The sequence below is a fragment of the Colobus angolensis genome, unplaced genomic scaffold (genome assembly GCF_000951035.1).
Source record: "Colobus angolensis palliatus isolate OR3802 unplaced genomic scaffold, Cang.pa_1.0 Scaffold125, whole genome shotgun sequence".
NCBI classification, from domain to species: domain Eukaryota; kingdom Metazoa; phylum Chordata; class Mammalia; order Primates; family Cercopithecidae; genus Colobus; species Colobus angolensis.
This window is the reverse complement of record NW_012113697.1, coordinates 6426127-6447323: the sequence shown is the minus strand read 5'-3', so window position 1 is coordinate 6447323 and position 21197 is coordinate 6426127.

The window sequence follows — 21197 nt, the reverse complement described above, 5'->3', positions numbered from 1 at the left end:
ACCTATTTGTCTGACTCTACCTAACACCATTTTGTGTCAAGCTTAACAATAATGAGCTGAAACAATTAAAGACGTACAGAAGCACCATAATGAAAGAGCCAGATAAACTACAGGAAACATCTCAAATTAATATTATATAGGTGTGTATACCTGGGAATGAATTTTCAGCTGAAAATATAAAAACATCTGAAACAGTTGCAACTAATAATGACCAAAATATTCTGAAACAAGTTTATCAGGATAATCCATATCATCCTATATATTTAAATCCTATGTATCTATATCCTATATATTTAAAAAGGCAAATAATGTAGGCATATTGGTATTAAGAAAATTAAACACTGTTGATATAGAGATAACTATTTTTACTGTATTTATGGAGATTATTATATAGAGAGAATTAATAAGTTTTCCACAGATTTTATTTTTGTTATTTTGTTTTTATTTTTTTGAGACAGCATCTTACTCCTTCACCCAGTTTGGAGTAAACTGGTGTGATCTTGGCTCACTGCAACCTCTGCTTTCTGGGCTCAAGCGATTCTCCAGCCTGAGCATCCTGTGTAAGTGGGACTACAGGCACAAGTCATCAACATCAGGCTATTTTTTTTTTCTTTTTTTGGAGAGATGGGGTTTTGCCATGTTGCCCAGGCTGATTGATGTCAAACTCCTAAACTCAAAGTGACCCACCCACCTCAGCCTCCCAAAGTGCTGGGATTACAGGAGTCAACCAGTGCACCAGGCCAAGATTTAATTGATATATATTCGTTGGGTTAATAATTTGTGAAATACAAATGTTACAGAATGAAAAGTTAGTAATTAAGGCTACTAATTGGTGAATTACATAGTGTTTCTTATACCTTCCTATGTGTGTGCTTTTTCTTTAAGCTTGGATTTCTACTTCTCTCTTACTATTCACTTCCTCTCATTCCAGGCATATCCAAATGCCCATCTACAATATGAAATCATCTCTTTCTCTGAAGTCTTCATTCATCATCAGTTCCTTGAATTCCTGAAAGCTACTTACAGGGCAGCATAACATGCCAATGAACTATTTTTCATTAAAGCAAATTAATTTATCTGGTCTTAGTAAGTAAACAGCAATTCAAAAGAATTAAGTACAAGTCATGGATTAAAAAAATGCAAAACAACAACAACAGAACAAAATATATTAAATGAAGTATGCGTTCATAAAAGGAAAGTATTTGGGTTGAACTTCTAGGGCTCTGATCATGTGAGAAAGTAAATGACTCCAAGTAAAGTAGAGAAATATGAGAAAGAGATATACCAAAAGAAAACAGGACTTTCTCTTATTTTTGATATAATAAGAAATATACTTTGCTTAAAAATTGTTTTTGTTCAATTTGTAAAAACAAACAAAAACTAAAAAACAGCAAAAACAAATCAGTAATAACAAGAATAACAAATACTCATCCTCTAAATCTAAAAACTTACACACAATCCCAGGTTTGTTTCATTATTTCTCAGACCATTGCCTAGGAGGTCGGAAGGTAGGGGTTTCAGAACTTTCCCGTTGGATCCTCTGCATCTGTCAGGACGCAGTGGTAGAGACACCATGGAGGATAGTGTGGGAGGTTTGAAAGGTCAGATGTGAGGCAGTGCACCGTAATGTACATTATTCCCACTCTTATTTTATTGGCAAGAACTCTAATCCCATTGACCTCACATAAGTCCAAGATGACTGGGAATGAAGTTAAGTAATGCATACAGAATGAACATGAGAAACAAAAATATTGATGTTTACTCGCATCCTGTGCTTACAACAGATTGGCCATGTGAGTGGCCCTATTTCCAAGAGTCCCTTATTAATGTGTAGAATACCATTCAAACTATAAAACCAGGGAGAAAAAGAAGTACAAACTACTACTGTGCTGCATAACAGATAACATAATTATGATTTCTGTCAAGCACATGGTGCAGCTGTGAAAATCAATATACTCTGCTATATAATTTTAAACAACATTGTAAATTTGAGAACCTGTATTTATGTTCGGGAGAATGTGGGTGTGTTTGTGCATGCATGTGTGTATTTTAATTAATAATTGTCTATAATTTGATGACTTGAATTGATGAAAAGTTTCATCTTTACCTCTCACAAACAGAATGCAAATAAATGTGTAATTTGAGCTAAAATCTACACTTGTGTTCTGCAGAAGCCTTGCAATGATAAAATATACTGCTGGAAATGTAAGTGTCCTATTGTTTGACTGGATGAAAGAAGCTTGAGGAAAGAATAAATCTGATACTCAAACTAAAACCTATGGGAGAGCATTGGGTAGATTTCATTAAAGCGGAGAACAAGTGGCATCTTGGGGTTTTTAATATGCGAGGTGGCTTCATAGTTGAGGAATAAGCTGAAGTACAGAGAAGTATATTTTAGATGTTAGAGCATATCTTTCAGGCCTCATACAGGTTACTTTTCCCCTTATATTAAAAAGTAGTTACATTAAGAGTATTATTTTAATTTTTCTTCTGCCCGTGAGCATTATGTTGTAATATCACTTACCTTCAACTTATCTGTAAAATTGGCTAAGCCCATAAGAACTTGAGTATGATTGTGTGGGAAAGATACATATGACAGCAAATGGAGATGCTTTTTGGGGGCATTTCATGTGGAAGTGGTAGAGTGCTGCGCAGGGATTTCAAGCTGTGGCTCTGGCAAAATGAGCTTTGGCCCACAGTATTAGGATTGCTGCGCACAGCCCACAATGCTGTTGGTAGGGATGGCAGGAAAATTAAACTTGTATTTTCACAAAGAACAGTAAATGAGGATCTCTGGATTAAGGAAAGAAACACTAGCTGAGAATCAAGTTACTTGGGAAGAGTGCTATAGTCCCTCTAGATGAAAACAGCAAGTTCAGGCTAGATTTATAGTAGAAAGAGACAGAAATAAAACACATTATTAAAGAAAAAAAGTTCCTGAATGAAGTAGGAGTAAGAAGAGAGTTAAAAATTATTTCTATATTCAATGGGTAATGTTTTCCCTTACTGAGATCGAACATTGTAGATAAAGAACACGTTGGATAGGTGTTTTGACAGGCAGAATTTTTATATTTCAGCAAACAGTCATCGAGTTTTTCCTTCTTTTTTCCCCCCTCACCTAATCCTATTGCTAAGAAACAGAAATCTGGAAATTGTGGTGATTGCTTTGTAAATCTGTTTATTACAGCCATTTGTAAATTAATTCAAAATTTTTATTTTTCTCCATATATACCAACAACCTTGAATGACCTAGCAATGTTATGTAATGGTAATTAAGAACATACTATTGTATTCTGTTTTGAACACAGTTATACAAAAAAAGTCTATTTTTAAAGAAATGCTGTTGAGATATTGTTTTTCTTTTAAAATGAAGTGGTGTAATGTTCTTTTTACATAATAAGTTCCTTGAAAATATGACTCAACTGACAAAAGATGATACGTCCCTAATTTTTTGAAAAATATCAATGTAAATAAACAATGTAAATAAAAAGAGGTTAGCAATATGAGCAAACTCAGAAATCTACACAATGCAATTTTAATATCTAGATAAATTTTCATTTTAAAACTATAATCAAACTAATTTTTAAGCCTAATGTTTCTGTTAAACTTTGGTTACTGGCAAGTATCCTATCAGTATTATTTTATGCCTCTAAAATATTAATTTATATCTGGGGAGATCTCAATCATTAGGGAAAAGAACACTTTAATGACTATTGTTTGAAAGATAGTGCCTAATAGTGGATGCAGTATTAGCAATTCATAGGAGACTTTAATTTGAAAAAACAAAAAAAAATAAGTGCATTAAAGAAAAGTTAGTTGAAGGAAACAGGACATGTTGAGTAGTAAATATACCTGGGAGAGATGAACTGTCAACCTCAAATGAAAAACAACAATAACAATTAAAGCAAAATAAGAATTAGTTTCACTTGCAATGTTTATGGCATGTTCTTAAGGCTGTACTTTGAAAACATGAGTACAAAGGATTCAGTCTCCTGCCTATAGATCTATAACCTACTTTCTTTTTTGACTTATTAATTTTTAATTTTTTTTTCAGTTAAAGCTTTGCCTAAACCTACTGAGTTTCAAAACTATGATTATTTATTTTGATCTTCTTTGGAAAAGGCCACTAAATATCGTCAAATACCTTGGGAAGACAGTATGTATACATTTCTGTGTATTTCAAGTAGAATCACCTAACTCTTAAAATAATGAAGTGTTTTTCTTCAATTCTGGTGGTAATCCATGCTACTGTAAGCACATGAGGAGTCTGGTCTTTCTTAAGACTAAAAAAGATAAAAAGCACTTTTTTACCTGTTAAATGCCAAGATAAGCATTAGAGTCAAAGATCTGGAGCTACATGGAGTTTACTGAAAAATTATAATACATAGGGATCTACAAGAAGTTTTACATAAACAACTATTTTATGGTGTGCAATGGAGGCAAGGACATATTGACCAACGAGGTTAAAGTAAGAACCCTGTAAACCATGATGCGTGTCTAATTTTTCTGAATTCATTTACAAGGATAAACTAGAGAATATGTATTGCTTTATGCCTCTGAATAAGGAGTTAGGTAAACAAAACACATTGCAATTACTCACAGTTATAATAATTGTTCTATGCATAGCAAGATGCTTTGTTTGAATTCATATGATTAATTCTCTCAGAGAAAGGCCAGTACATTTTTAAGTCTTTTGTTCTTAGAGCTCACAGCTGCCTAAGAATAGGCACATCCATTTTCCCAATCATATTAAGTGTGCCTATGACCTCTACTTCCTTCCTCCCTTCTACGATGCTATTAGCAGGTTCTGTGCAACAGCCAAAGGCCCATTAAAAGGCAGAAATGTGATTTTGATCTTTTTAGTTTCTCACTAAATTACAGAATCAGTTCTCTGGTTGGCAGCTGCTGACAATTTTATAACAGTTTATTTTTCAGCACCTCTCTGAAAAGCACCAATTTATAGTTGAGGGTGCTCATTTATATCAAGACAGAATCCTCATTGGGTAGATGGGTCACTCTTGCAAACATTTGGTTTGCAAGTGACCTTCATGCTTCCAATTTTGTCTTCAGAACAAGAGAAAAATTAAATAAGTTTTAATTTTTATTTTTAATAGAGTCAGATACTGTTTTAAAGCATTCAACTTCCTACTTTCAGGGATGGAGAATAATCTCTTAAAAAGTAACTTACATATGCTCCTAAAAATGAAAGCTGTGAAGTTAAATATATGCTTAAACATATTATAGTTAACACAAATTCTCTCAATATGAACCTGGCCTAGAGTTTTATGTTTGAGAAGTAGTAAACCTTTTTACATTTTCCCTCTCCTAAGATGCACTTTCTCATTTGGTTTTCCTTCTTGTTAAAAATGCGTACTCGACTTACAGCAAAAGTGTTTCTTATCTTCATTTCTGAGATTGAAATATTAAAATGTCTATAAAACTCTCTATATAATTTTAACTATAACACAAATCCATTGTTCTTATAATAATTTTTCTAAATACAGATTAATGCAAATAAAAAATCAGAAAAAATTATTTATGTATTAAGATGCAACATTCTTATTGAAATTCTGCTTGGTGTTATGTTACTAAATAAGCACAAACAGAAAGTCCTATTTATATAGGTAAATAGGAGTATGTAATTATCTTGAAGTTCAACCAATATTTATTGCATATTAGTTATAATCACAAAATGTCCAAAGTCTGATCTTTTGAAGGGATATTATTTGGTTCCAGTGGAGCCTCCAGTGACATGGGTAAGTATTACTTTAAAATGTTAAGAAAAAATAATTTCATTAAATTGTGGTTAAACGTTATGCTGTGCATATATCCAAGATGCTTCCTTTCAAGATGAAAAAATAATAATTATTCTAGCCATTATTGTTCAGGAAAGATTTTCTAGTGAAAGTAGCAGTTGACCAGTGACATACAAGACTGAGGGGAATTAACTAGCTGAAGACAAGGAGAAGAGTTTTTCAATCAAAGAAGCATCGTGAATAAATCATCAGCCTATAATAGAATGGTATATGCTGGGAGCTACAGTTTAAAGTGTAGGACACAGAGTGGTAAATGTTGAATTAGAAGTAGTCTGGGTCACTTCATCAAGGGCCTTTAAGCCTAACCATGGAGATTAAACATTTCCCTTTAGCTGTTAGAGAGCAATTGAGAATTTTTAAACAAGAGAGCGAGTAGCACAGTCATATTTTATTTAAGAAGGATGAATCTGCATGCAATTTGGAAAATCATTTTAAGATTGACAAGACTGGATGAAAGTACACCATTTAGTTACAGATTAGAAAGGTCTAGATAATAAATCAATAGGGGGCTGAATAAAGTGGTGATATAAATAGAGATAGAACATTGGAATGGACTTGAGCCATATTCAGAAAGAAAATTCTACAAGACTTGTTAAAATATGAAATGAGTGAGAATGAAAAACAGGAATTTGGACTAGCTATTAGATTTCTAATATTTATAACTGGATGCGTGATAGAAGCCCAGGGTAATTTGGAGGCTGGAAAGGGGAGAACAGAGGTAATAATTTTGTGGAAAAGATGCTAAATTCAGATTTGGACAATTCAAACTCGAAGTAACAATGGGACATTTTAGAGGGCTTTCCATGGGGCATTTAAATGCAATTTTGTTAGCTCCAGCTTTAGGTTGGAGTAAATGCATTCAACCAAATACTTGAGCTTCAAGAACTGAGAGATGTTCTCATGATAAAAAAATAAATTAGGTTATTTTAAATTCTCTTACTTATTTCCCCCACCCCAATTTTTTAATTTACTTTTATATTTTTCCTATTTTTTTGATAAGATAAAAATAGTAACTCAGTTATTAGCTATACTAAATCCAATTAACAAGGTTTTTATTAAGATTTATTTTCTTAACTTTTATTATTAATTTTGATGATAGAACTGCCTAAATTACTAGACAATCTCTTTGCATTTTTATAGGTATCTCTGTTTTTTTTCATGTTTGAAAAACCTGCTTAGTAAATTAAATAGTGAATTGAATAAAATTTGCTTTAACCAGTTAGATTCTTAAATTCTAAAAAACTATAATATAGTTTTATTACAGCTATATTAAATGTCTATATTCAATATAAATCCTCCAAAAAGATATTATAATATACTATAGTGATAACTTTTAATATTAGGTGTCCAAAGTACAATACAAAGTCATAAGAGATTTTTTTTTAGCCTTACATTCCATCCATTTCTAGTATAGCCACTGACTAATTAACTCAGAGAATTCAAAGATGATTGAGTAATAGGACAGGCAGCCAAGTGTAGTATAAAACACATTGTCTCTGGATTTGGATAAATCCAAAATATTCCATCTACTGGCTTTGTGACTTAAGTTATTTAATGCTGCATCTGTTTTTCCTGTTGTCTCATCTGGACACATAGTATGTGCTATGTAAGGATTTCATAAATACATAAAGGTGCTTATAATCTAATACAGCAAATAGAGCAACTACAAAATGCAAAAAAAAAAAGAAAGAAAGACTTATAAATCAAAAAAGATAAATCTATAAACAAAAACAAGGATTCAAAATTGTGTTATGTCTTCTGCTTATGGATGTGAGTATTGCATGTTGATATAAAATGAATATCAAGTTACATGTTGATATAAAATGAATATCAAGACAGAAGACCTAACTTGACTTTTAACATTCACACCTAAACCCTATAAGATATTGGACCAACTTACAATATTTTCTTATTTGTAAAGTGGTGATAATATCAACTCTACTTAGTAATGATATTCTTTTATAATATTTTACTAATGATAAAGCTTATATATTTTATCTTTCAATTACTTAGTAAAATGGTTGTTATTCAGCTGAATTATAGCTGAAAACGAGGAATATATAAGGGATATGAATTACTTTCCCACGGTCATACTCTTTTAAATGGTTTATGGGCCATTGCTATTGGCCCCCTAAAGATTTGCTTAAAAATCACTGGCATGAAGCAGGTTGATTAATAGGAGGAACGGTATACAAATTTATTGAGTGTGCATAAATAGGAGCCTTCAGAATGAAGACCCAACTTCCCAATGAGTTATGGAAACTTTGCTTGGGGTTACAGAAATAATGGGGGCTTGAATCCAGGTTATGGGATGGAAGAGAAGAGACATTCTATTGAGGGGCAATTAATGATTGCTAGGGAGAAAGATTGGATGGGGAGGCAGAGATTAACTTGTAAATAATTTTCTTCCAAATTTAAATAATCCTTGGAGACAGTCATCACACTTATAAAAACATCTGCTCAGGTGTAGTCACATCTTAGTCTTCTTTTCCTGAAATAGATAATGGGATAACAAGGAGGGAAGAGAGAACAATTTTTCTTCTTGGTGATTCTGGATCTTAACCAAATAGAGGAACTTCAGTTTCTTTGGGAGAGGAACTGCAGCTTCTTTTGAAGAGAAGAGAAGCTTCTTTGGTGGTAGTGGAGAAGGTCAGAAAGACCTCGAGGCTTCTTCAGTTCATCATGTCAGAAAGCCATATTTTGAGGTATTGATTTCTGAACCCAAACATTGGCATATTTGAAAGTCACTCATGCCTTCTTAATCCTTATTTAATAGTCTTTCTATTACAACCCAATTGCCTGCTGCCCAGAAAAGCCAATCACTGAGAACAGCAGAAGTTGCAGCACAGAAAGAGTTTAACAATCACAGGGCCCGCTAAGTAGAAGGAGAGGAGATGTTTCTCAAATCCACTTCCCTAAGAATTCAGAGGCTAGAGTTTTGGATAAGGAATGAGCAAAGACAGCTTGTGAGTTTAGAAGCAAGATAGACTCAGCTATGTTAGATTCCTCCCACTGTCATAATTTTTGCAAAGGCAATTTCATTCCCATTACCCTATGCATTAAATGTGTACTGGCCAAGGGCAAAAATTCCCCTTTGCCCTCAAGTTTCACTGAAAATCAACCAGGAAAAGGCAGACTAGTAGGAGAAACAGCATACAAATTTATTTATGTGCATGGCAGGAGAATCACAGAGTGATTATTCTCACCTCCTACAGGGGTATGGAAGCTTATATACCATCTGGAAGTCACAGAAATAATTTGGGCTCAGAGCAGAGCCAATAACAGGTTATGGTGGTAAATCAAGCAAGAGTGATAAGACAGTTTATGGGAGGAACAAAGCAGGAGGCCTGGCTAGTAAAGATGGTCTTGTTATGTAGATGAAATGTCACAGGTAGCAACCCTTAGAAGAAGTAGATAATAAATGTTTCCTTTAGACCTTTAAAGTGTCAGACTCACAGTTAACCTTTTCTAGCTCTGAACAAGGGAGGGCCTTAAAGAAAGTCTGGCTGTATGGGTGCAGATGCTCTGCAGATGCAAATCTCCTCCACAAGCGACAGCTTTGCCTGGCTATTTCTGTTTGCTAGCTCTCTAAACAGTTATCTCAAAATATGTCAAAAAGTATATTTTGGAGTAAAATATTTTGGTTTCTTTCAAATGTCTGATCCAAATGAGACATTTCAAAAGAAATTGTTGATAAACTCCAAAATATGATGATAAGACAGGTGTAATACTAGTTACATCTTTAAGGATAGATAGGATTTTAAGAGAGTAATTAGTTAAAAATTATTCTGACATAGAAAATAAGAGAAAATATACAATGAGGCATCACATAAAATATTTGAGAAAATCTTTTTTAGTTTGGCTGAAGATACTGTGATATGATAATTTACCTTAGGAAGTTATAATACAGTATTTGACCTGAAGAAAATCTCATTCATGTTCCACCATTCCCTTGAAGCCCTAAAAAATATATGCACAAAATAACTAATAGAAAATAGAAGGGGAATAATATCTATTTCACCTAAAAAAATAAGAAAAATGGCTCAATAAAGAACTCTGTTAGGTTGAGATGGGCTGTGTTGAGATGCTCCTGATTCTCCTCCTAGTCCCCAAATTAAGCTAAGCTGTTCAACCCAATGCACAAAATTCACAGAATAGAGCTATTAGAAATCATTTGGAGCAGAAGTGGAGAGAGATGGCAGAACAGAAAGATCCACAGTTTCCCCTTCTGCCCCTCACAAGGATATCAAGTTAACAACTATCTACTCAGAAAAGAAATGCCTTTTTAAGAACCAAAAATCAAGTGAACACTCATAGTACCTGGTTTTAACTTCATATCTCTGAAAAAAGCACTGAAGAATAGAAAATACAGTCCTGAATCACCATCACCATCCCTCCCCAACCCTAGCAGCACTGGCGTGGTGCAGAGAGTGTCTCTGGGAGCTGGGGGTGGGAGAACACAGCAGTTGTGAGGCATTGAACTTAGTGCTATCCTGTTAGAGCAGAAAGGAAACCAGGATCACATTGAGTTGATGCTCACCCATGAAGGGAACATATAAGCCAGTCCTAGCTAGAAGGGAGTTACCGATCCCAGCACTCTGAACTTGAGTGACTGCAGACCTTGCCACTGAGGGCTACAGCACTCTATGTCTCCAAGTAAACTTGAGAGGCCTTCTAGGCCATAAAGATTGCAACTCTAAGGCAAGCCCTAGTGATGAATTAGACCCCGAGAAGGTAAAATGAGGGGTGGTGTGACATACTGAGACAACAGGTGGGACAGTCAAGGAAATGCTGGCATCACCCCTCCCCTAACTCCAGGCTGCACAGCTTGAGGCTCCAAAAGAGACCACTTCCTTCTACTTGAGGAGAGGAGAAGGAAGAGTGGAAAGGACACAAGAGAAACTATAGTTGTATTCCCTGGGAGAAGGAGGCAGATGCATCTAGGCTATTTTGTCATGCCCAGAAGTGTGCAAACACTTGACATCTTCCTACCACTGAAAAAATAAATACAACTTTACCTCCTTTTTTATATTTCTAACATATGCATAGCAATTATTGAAATAGAAAAATAATGTGGATTACTGAGACTCAGATGACTGCACAAAAATGTAATGGTTTTATTTAAAACAAGAAATTAGGAAATTAACACTGAGGTTTATTTCTAACTCCAACTTTTGTATGTCTTGAAAAAATTAAAAACATACTGTTTCTTGTTTCTAGTGGGAACATATGTCTCAATAATTTTTTATTTTCTAGTGTTTCCTTTGCTAAATAATGTTTTTAAACTGCAAGAACATTTGTTCTCATTAAAATGTATTTTTGACAAAAATTTTAAAATTAGGACATGGTTGTCATCAGGAGTTACTATTATTTTGTTTTGCAGAGGTTTGTCAAATAGTAAATATATAATGCAGTTAAAAACTATAAATTGTTTATTATTAAACTGCAAAAGTCTATCAAAGCTTTTAGTTATCCAATTAATCATGATTATCCAGAACTCAGAATCACACTTTTATTACTGTGGTCACAATACTTATTTTTTCCTTGCAATGACAGACAAGCTTTTAGATACCTGCAATTCTATCATTAGCTCTTCAGTTACTGTGCTTTTGTAAATTCATCAATTTGTCTTATTATCTTGACCCTTCTAGTGTTCAAGAAGAAAAAACATATTACATTAATATAAAAGCTTAAAAATTTCTAAAAGTTTATAAAACTCAGAAACTTAGACTTTTTTTATTTTCTGAAAAAAAAAAACATTCCTGGGATTTACCTATATAAAGAATAGGTTGAAAATGCCTATATTTTTTCCACATATAGCCTTATTAAAAATTGAATTATATGGGAACATAGATCTCTATTCTACCAATAATTTTAGAATTTTATATGTAGTAGAAATAAAAGTTGACATTTTATTCCCTTTTCAACCTTCCTGGCTTTGAAACTCTTTTAGCTTGACATTCAGATGTGCCACAGTGTCCTAGCTACTCTACAATAGACTTATGCTATATTCTTAGTTATTTCATCAGGCTATCATAAGACTTTTACCCTATTGATTACAACTCATAAGGAAGATTCTAAGAATGTCCTTGACAGTGGATATAATGTTAAATTCATCTCTGTGTTTGTTGCAATGATGAACCTGAGAAATAACTGTAGTTCTCATTTGTTGATGCACTTCACTGTATGTACTTGTGTTCTTATATGCTTTATAACTAAGATAAAAGGCACTCTATTTAAAACATGAAATGTGAAAAGAAAGTTAAAAATCTAAGTTAAAACTTTTATGGGAGAGAGGCAGAGTTGTTTATCAGCTCTTGCTGTCTGTAGAAAAGTACACAAACTTATACTAGGAAAGATCTATATGAGGAAAACTACAAAACTCTGACAAACATCAAAGAGAAACTAAATAAATGAAATAATGTTCCATGTTTATAGACAGGAAGACTCAATATTGTCAAGATGTCAGTTCTTCTCAAATTGATTTATAGATTCAATTTAATCCCGAAAAAATTACAGCAAGTTATTTTGTGGATATCAACAAAGTGATTCTAAGATTTACATAAAAAGACAAAAATCCCAGAATAACCAACACAATATTAAAGGAGAAGAGCAAAGCTGGAGGACTGACACTGCCCAATACACAGGCTATATAAAGCTACAATCATACAAAGAATTTGGTATTGGTGAAACAAATAGACACACAGGTACATGGAACAGGACAGAAAGCCCAGAAATAGAACCATCTAAACATAATCAATTGATATTTCACAAAGGACCAAAAGAGAAACAATGGAGAAGAGTCTTTTCCACAAAGAATGCTGGGACAATTGGATATCCACAACAAGAAAAATGAATCTAGACACAGACCTTGTACCTTTCACAATTAACTCAAAATGCATCACACATTTAAATGCAAAACTATAGAATTCTAGAAGATAATATAAGAGAAAATGTAAATGACCTTGGATTTGGTGGTGACTTTAGCTACAACACCAAAGGCATGATCTATACAAGAAAGAATTTATAAAGTGGACTTTATTAAAATTAAAATTCTTTGCTCTCTGAAAGATACTGTCAAGAAAATAAAAAGATAAGTGACAAAATAGGATAAAATATTTACAAAAGACGTATCAGATAAAGAACTATTGTCCAAAGTAAAAGAATCTTTAAAGCCCAGCATAACAAACAACCCAGTTAAAAAATTGGTCAAAGACTTTAACAGACAAATCATCAAAGAAAGTATACATGGCAAATAAGTATATGAAAAATTGCTCCATATGATAATGTCACAAGAAAATGCAAATGAGAACAAAATACCCTGGCATACCTAGTAGATGTTTAAAATCTGACACACTGGCAACACTGCATGTGGTGCAAGAGGAATTCTCATTCACTGCTAGTGTGGATGAAAAATGGTACAGCCACTTTGAAAGACAGTTTGGCAGTAGCTACCAAAATTAAACATACTCTTACCATATGATTTGGCAATCATACTCCTTTGTATTTACCCAAAGGAGTTGAAAACTCATGTTTACACAAAAGCTGCACAAGCAAGTTTATAGCAACTTTATTAATCATTGCCAAAACAACGCTGAAGCAACAAAGATATCCTTCAGTAGGTAAATGAATAAACTTGGGAACACCCAGTCAATAGAATATCATTCAGTGTTAAAAATAAATGAGCTATCAAACCACAAAAAGACATCAAGAAAACTTAAATTCATATTACTAAGTGGGAGAAGACAATCCTAAAAGGCTACAAACTCTATGATTCCGACTATAGCACAAACTGAAAAAGGAAAAACTATAGATTCAGTAAAAAAAAAGTCAGTGGTTGCCAAGGGTAAAGGGGGAAGGAGGAATGAATACACAGAGTAGAGAGAATTTTGGGGGCAGTTAAACTACTCCATAAGATACTAAGATACAAAATGGATATATCTTATTACACATTTGTCCAAATCCATAGCTTTTACATCAGCAAGAGTGAACCACCTTAGTGTAAACCATCGACTTCTGGTGATTAGAACATGTCAATCTGTGCTCATAAATTGTAACTATCATATACCACTTTGGTGGGGAACTTTAACAATGAGAGAGGCTGTGCATGTGTTGAGACAGGAGCTATATGGGAAATTTCTCTCTTCTGTTCAATTTTGCTATGAACATAAAACTGCTCTAAAATTAAAGTCTATTAAAAGAAAAAGACATACTAGATTCAGTGGCTGAAAGATCAAATTATGTCAACACAACCGTATAATCTCCAAGAATGTCAGACTTACAGACCCAATTTTGCCAAATGTTTGAATCCTGGTACATGTATCCGTGCTAACTTCCCCACTATTCTAGAGTTTCTGATATTAATAACCACATGAGCTATCTTTTCAAGAAACAAGGAGGTATACTAGTGAAAAACAGAAGAGTGACATATATTTTCAAATTAATATTTATTCATGAAGAATATGAGAATGAATTTCTATTCCAATCCATTGACTAGCTGATCTTTCATGCATTAGTGGTTTCTTCCTTTGAGAGTGATAAGAGTTCAATTACTTGATCTTTTCTTGTTCCAATTGCTTTTTACTAAAAACATGACTCAGCAAAGGTGGTGGGCTAACTCAGATGTGATACATTTAATTCAGTGACTCTGAAGGGAGGTGCTACCTAATACAGTTTCTGTAAGGCCCAAGCTGGAATTAAAAATTCTGAGACTTCCTCAACTCTCTTTGGTCTGCAATTATAGAATCCATAAACTACATAACAGTAGTTTCCCCCTTATCTTCAGGGTCACATTCTCAGACTCCCCCAGTGAATGCCTTAAACCATGGATATTACTGAACCTTATATACACTGTACATTTTTTTCCTATACATACCTACAGTATAATTTAAAAATAAATTAGGCATAGTAAGAGATTAACATGACTAATAAAAAACACAGAACAATTATGAAAATGTACCAGCATGACTGTTCTTGCACTTATTATTAATAATTACTATTATTAAGTAAAGCAATTGTTACCTGAACATAAGGACTGAAATACTGGACACTGCAATAGTTGAAATGGCTTCAAAGTGACTCACAGGCAGGTAGGACATACAGCATGGATACACTGGATAAAGGGATGAGTCATGTTCATACCAGTTGGAGTGAGATAATGTGAAATTTCATCAGGCTATTCAAAATTGCGTGCAATTTAAAACTTATGAATTGTTTATTTCTGACATTTTCTGTCTAATATTTTCAGACTGCAGATGACCACTGTTAACTGAAATTGTGAAAAGTGAAACCACTCATAAGAGAAGGCTACTGCACACATATTATAGAGTTGGCTACTGGTTGAAATGGTACCATGGTAGGGGAAAAAGTCAATTAGAGAATTACCGCAAGAACAAAACCAGCAATAGCAATCACAGCAACTAATCTCTGTTGAGTAAAATGTGGTCAAAATAAACACCCAGTGAAATTTCAAAACCAAGAATTAAAATCAGCCTATCTGATATTGATCCATATATTCTTAAAATTTTTGATTTTTTACAAGTAGAACATGCTACATTTACCAACTGCTTTTTGCAAAAGTCTGAAGAATACTGGTCTCAATTAATTAGTAGTTATTACAGACTAAGAGAAAAAATGTGGGAATACAGATAATGTTACACATCAAGTTGAGAGAGGCAAGACGAGCAACCACTTCTCAAAATATTTTACCTGTTTACCTTTATTTCAAGGACGATTCATACTGGCTTCTCAGGACATAGAACCACCCAAATCAATGGGGTTAAAATAAAAATCTCCACTACTGACAAGGCAGAGAAAAATGAAAAGTTATACCAGGAGAGTAAGAGTGGAAAGATTATCTGTGCTTACCATCATACCTGGAACAAATCATTTTTTATTATATTTTTTTCTATTTCTTACACCAATACAAATTTTATTTACACACAAATATCTCTAAGACATATTTTCATATGCATTTTGTTCAAATCCTTATTTAAAAGTTATAGTAAAACAAATATGCTATGGGAAAATTATGATGTTAATTACACAATACTTTTGTCTTGATTAAAAAGTATCATTATAAATATACAAGAGAAAATGTACTTATATCCTAATAAAGATCCAAAATAAATTAATATTTAAGCCACACACACACACACACGTGCGTTTTCCCCAAGCTTTTTAGCTACATCTGGAATTGATACTGGTGAAAAGATTTTACTCAAGGATATTCGTAAGAATAGCCGAAAAGTTGCTGTTTTAAACTGCATCAATGTAACCATCTAAGAAAAGAAAATTATCTTGAATCATTTCTAAAATATTGATAACATTCAGAAATCACCAATATTCATAGCGATTATCAGAAACTTCTGGGAGTCCTACTTATTTTCAGTATGGGGAAATTCATCCCGATAGAATTGCGTGACTGAGCTGACTGCCATCATTGGCTAGAGATCCATGTTTTGTCCTTTGAAATTCAGAGAACACATCAGCTTGAAATAAAGAGGAATGCGCACTATCTTTGTGGGTTGTGAAATGAAGTTCTACAGAATCCGCAGTCACAGCAACCACAGTCTTGAGCTCAATTCTCCTACAGCTCCTTTTCTACCATCAGTCTTTCAACTTCTTTAGTTTTTCAAAGATGGAAATCCCCACAAGTAACAGAAGTGTGGAAAAATGAGCTATGACATACCCTGGAAATGGAGATAATGTGTTGTAGGCAAAGGTGGAGGCAAGGAGTCCTCATAAGTAACATACATAGAATTGAGGATTTTTTTATGTCTTCACTCCTGAATATCAGAGAACTGGATGACGAAGATGGGAGAAATCCTAAATCAGTTGAAGTAGTTGAACAAAACTAGACATCAGAAAGATAACTAAGAGATTTGCATATCAATCTGGCCCTTAGCCTCTCTTGCACATGGGAAGGATAGAAACTTGGAGCTAGGCATGGTGGCTCATGCCTACTCATCCTAGTGACTTGAGATGCTGAGGCAGTAGGATCCAGGAGTTCAAGCCTTCAGTGAGCTACAATAGCACCACTGCACTCCGATCTGGGTGACAGAGCAACATCCCATCTCTAAAATAAAAAGAAGAAGAAACTTTGAAAGACAAGTAACAGATTTACTCTTACTGTTGTGAACACCAGGTCTGTTATTCTGAAATAAATTAAAACATCAAAAACATAAATCTATGAAAGATATTTGCAATAAAGAAACAGGATTTTTATTCTAGTGTGCTATTCTAAGTCAAAGCATATCTCTGAAAATTATTGATTGCCAGCACAAGAATATCATTTTAGAAATCCTTTTGCCATTCTTAATACAATAAATAATTTACTATATGTTGGAAAATTAGAATATTTTAAAGGGAAAATCCTGAGATCCAAACAAAACAATGTAAGAGTTTATCTTATTGCTTGCTGTATGTTAGGCACTATTTCAAACATTTTTATTTGTCTATTAATTTGATCATCACAGAAAATCTAAGGTCTAGGTATTATGATTACCTTTTAGCAACAGGAAAGTTGAGACTCTAAAGGTTCAGAATCTCCCCAAGATGGTACAGCTAAAATTGGCTAATGCTAACTCAAACAGATTTCTTTCTGAGTCCAAAGCCCATGACGTTAAATATTTTATTGAACAGTAAGCTTTCCATACTTACAAATTTTTATAAAAATATGGCATTAATTTCTTGAATTCAATAGCAAAATTAATGACAAATATACAAACTGTTTCCATTGGCAAACATTTTAAAGTTTTTGTTTATAGTGAGGTAACATATTTAATAAGCCATTAAGATACGGTAGATTTGCCATTCTCTTATGAAAGTTGTGAGAACTGATAGTAATAAATACAAATGAAATAATCCATTAAATATTAAATTATGAAATTACCCACAATGTACTTCATTAAGCACTAAGAATAAGCACTGAGGTAAGGATACTTCATGTAATTTTTACACAGTTATGTTTTCTTCTATATTAGTCAATAGATTTATGCCTATTGATAGAATGAATCAGTTCCCACCTCATCATCTTCCCTTTCTCTCTAGTCTGGCTAGTTTTATTAAGTATCCATTTCCTAATGAAACTCATGACAACAGTTGCTGAGTCCAAGGGTCAGTCCCAGGTACACAGGTCACAAGTTGTGCCTTGGGTAGTCTACTTAGCAGTTGCTGTGCACAGATGGAATGAGCACCATCACCAAAAACATGCATCTCTGCAGCTAATGTTGTGAAGAAATAGTGCTAGGCAGTCCCACAGCTCCTGTGGGATACACTGTGTAGAAGAAGTACCACTCTTCAGGGAAGATTAATTTGTCAGTTCAGTCATATATTTCAATAGTATGTTTCTCTGCACTACCTGAAGATTTTATTGCTTTATAGCACAATATAGATATTCAGTACTAAACATAAAGACAGAATACCTTTGACAGTAAAACATAATATTCAGAAATAACATGTATCTTTTCAATAATAGATGGAAAACAATTCTCTAGACATCTGAAAACTTTTTGCTTTGGCCAGTATTTACATTAGGTTTTTGTTAGCTCATTAAGAAAACTTCTGTATGAATGAAAGAAACAATTACACAATGCTGAACTATCTCTTTAACTCAGTGCCCTGGGGTATGACTAGTTTCTAGATTTATGCTATTATAATCATTTTTATAATAACACAATACAATGAAATTGTAACTCAGTACCATTCCCTAAAACAATGATCTATTATAGCTCTGTAAGCAGAAAGTATTTTTAAGTAACGACAAGATTATCTTTCATGATTTTCAGAATATGTAACTCAGATTACATATCACAAGTTCTTCCAAATACATTTAGATCTAAAGCAAATAAAACAGAAATTAATATTAGCAACACTGGTTTTATTATATTAGCCAACATGATTGTGCTGAATAATGTTCAGCTGCAGCAGATCCTTCTTCACATTCAAATGGTAGTTTATTTGAAATATTCCATTATCATCACTTGAGCTATTAATAATTTTTTATTTGTATAATCTCTGAATTCAATGAGTGAATTTTATAATCTTCACTTGGAAACCATCTTATATATTTGGTGCAGCTTTCTCATTTCACAGAAGAATAAACTGAGAGCTAAGGATCTTAGTTTCTTATTCAAGAGGAAGATTCTCAGTCTACATCTAACTACATCTATTTTATCTATCTTCCTTTCTTTCTTCCTTCTTGCTTTTCTTCCTCCCCCTCTCTTCTTCCTCTTCCTCCTCCCTGTCTTCCTCCTCTTTGTTTTTCATCTATATTTATTTTTTTAGGACACAAATGCTGCTGAATTGCCATTGTGGTGTATAAGCATTTAGTCAGCTTTCTAATGCAAGTAACTGAACTACTATTTCACATTAATGCTAAAAGAATTTTAATTGTTTCCTTATTTTTGCCAGAGACATTATTTGGGGAAAAATTGGATCAATACTTTCTAATAGATCTACAATTCCAAATGTAGAAATCAACAGAGCATATCAGACACTACTGTACCCTTACTGGCATTTTAGATTTTCCATATTGATTAGGGAAGTATGGGAGAGAGCTGTAGAAGATGGTACTTGGTTAACAATATAACCATGTCTTGTAGAATGTTCTTTTAATGTGTTTTTGTGTTTTCCTGATATTGTCTACAGAAGTTTCAGTAAGTTGCTGGTCTGAGACTGACTGTAGATCACCATTTGGAAAAATAGAAAAAAGAAAAGACTATTAAGTTCAGTTCTACCTGACACCAATCCTTCAACACGCAGGACAAAGAACATCTCTTTCTGTCCAGTGGTTTTGAGTGTCCTGGAGTTTGAAATTTCTTCTCAAAATTGGAAACTCTGCCACCAGTAAACATTAATGAAGTTTGTTTTGAAGTCTTAGATAATGATAATAGTATTTTAGAATCAATATGAAAACTACATTGAGGCAAACTATATTTAAAACTCATTTTATAATAATCGTATCGTAGCCACTTATCTCAGTAGAGAAATTGTCACATCATACCCTGTGCTCAGTAAAACACAGTACTTTTTCTCACGCCTGTAATCCCAGCACTTTGGGAGACCGAGGAGGGCTGATCACGAGGTCAGGAGATCGAGACCACGGTGAAACCCGGTCTCTACCAAAAAAACAAAAAAATTAGCTGGGCGCGGTGGCAGGCGCCTGTAGTCCCAGCTACTCGGGAGGCTGAGGCAGGAGAATGGCATAAACCCGGGAGGCAGAGTTTGCAGTGAGCCGAGATCGCACCACTGCACTCCAGCCTGGGAGACAGAGAGAGACTCCGTCTCAAAAAACAAAACGAAACAAAACAAAACAAAACAAAAACACAGTACTCTCTGTGTCCTGCTTATGACAAGGATCATGCAGACTATCAGCTTTAGCCCAAGATTAGTCAGTTTCATATTGAGTATATCTGTTGATGAGTCCTGTATTCTCCAAACAAAAAGAGGTAGTTGGTAAGCTCTTAGATCCCCTCCGTGTTTACTTACATGAGGTTTTTGAATTTGTTTTCTTATTTCATACATGAATTTGTTGCTAGCAAAATTGTATTTTCATTATTAATTTTATTTGTTTTACTGTGTGTTCTAAACACAATGTCTTACTTTCACTGTTCCTCCTTTCCAATAACTGTAGGCTATAAATAGATGTGCTACTTGTTATCTACCACAAGTGAGGTTTTAACCTTTCAGTAGTAGACTGTTGGAGTTCACTCCAAACATGCTTACATTTAATTTGCTTAAGAAGCCTTGAACTAGATAGACTCCACCCTGCAGTTAAATCATTTCATCAATCTCTATTTAGGTCAGCTTCACTGTCAAATCTAATAGCACATTAAAATCCTAACATATTTAGATTTGTCTATTAGGGTTTCAATTAATTGTCTAGGGTAATTGAATACACTTTATGTTACATTATTATGAAACTATTTTTGTTTGCTCATTTGTTTGTTTGCTTGTTTCAGGCAGGGTCTCACTCTGTCTCCCAGGCTGGAGTTCAGTGACATGATTATAATTTATTGCAGACTTGACTTCCTGGGCTCTAGTGATCCTCTAACCTTAGCCTCCCAAGTAGCTGGCACTAACAGGTACATGCCACTACATTTAGCTAATTATTATTATTGTTTTTGTATTTTTAATAGAGACGGGGTTTCACCATGTTGCCTAGGCTGGCCTTGAACTCCTGAGCTCAAGTGATCCACTGGCCTCAGCCTCCCAAAGTGTTGGGATTATAAGCATGAGCCACTGCACTTGGCCAAAACTATGTTTAACCATTAATTTCAAGTTATATAATTATTTCATACCAAGTAAAAGATGTATTTGATACCTTAATAAATGTCAATTAACATTTTTATATAGTGTCTTAGTGTTTCACAAATATGC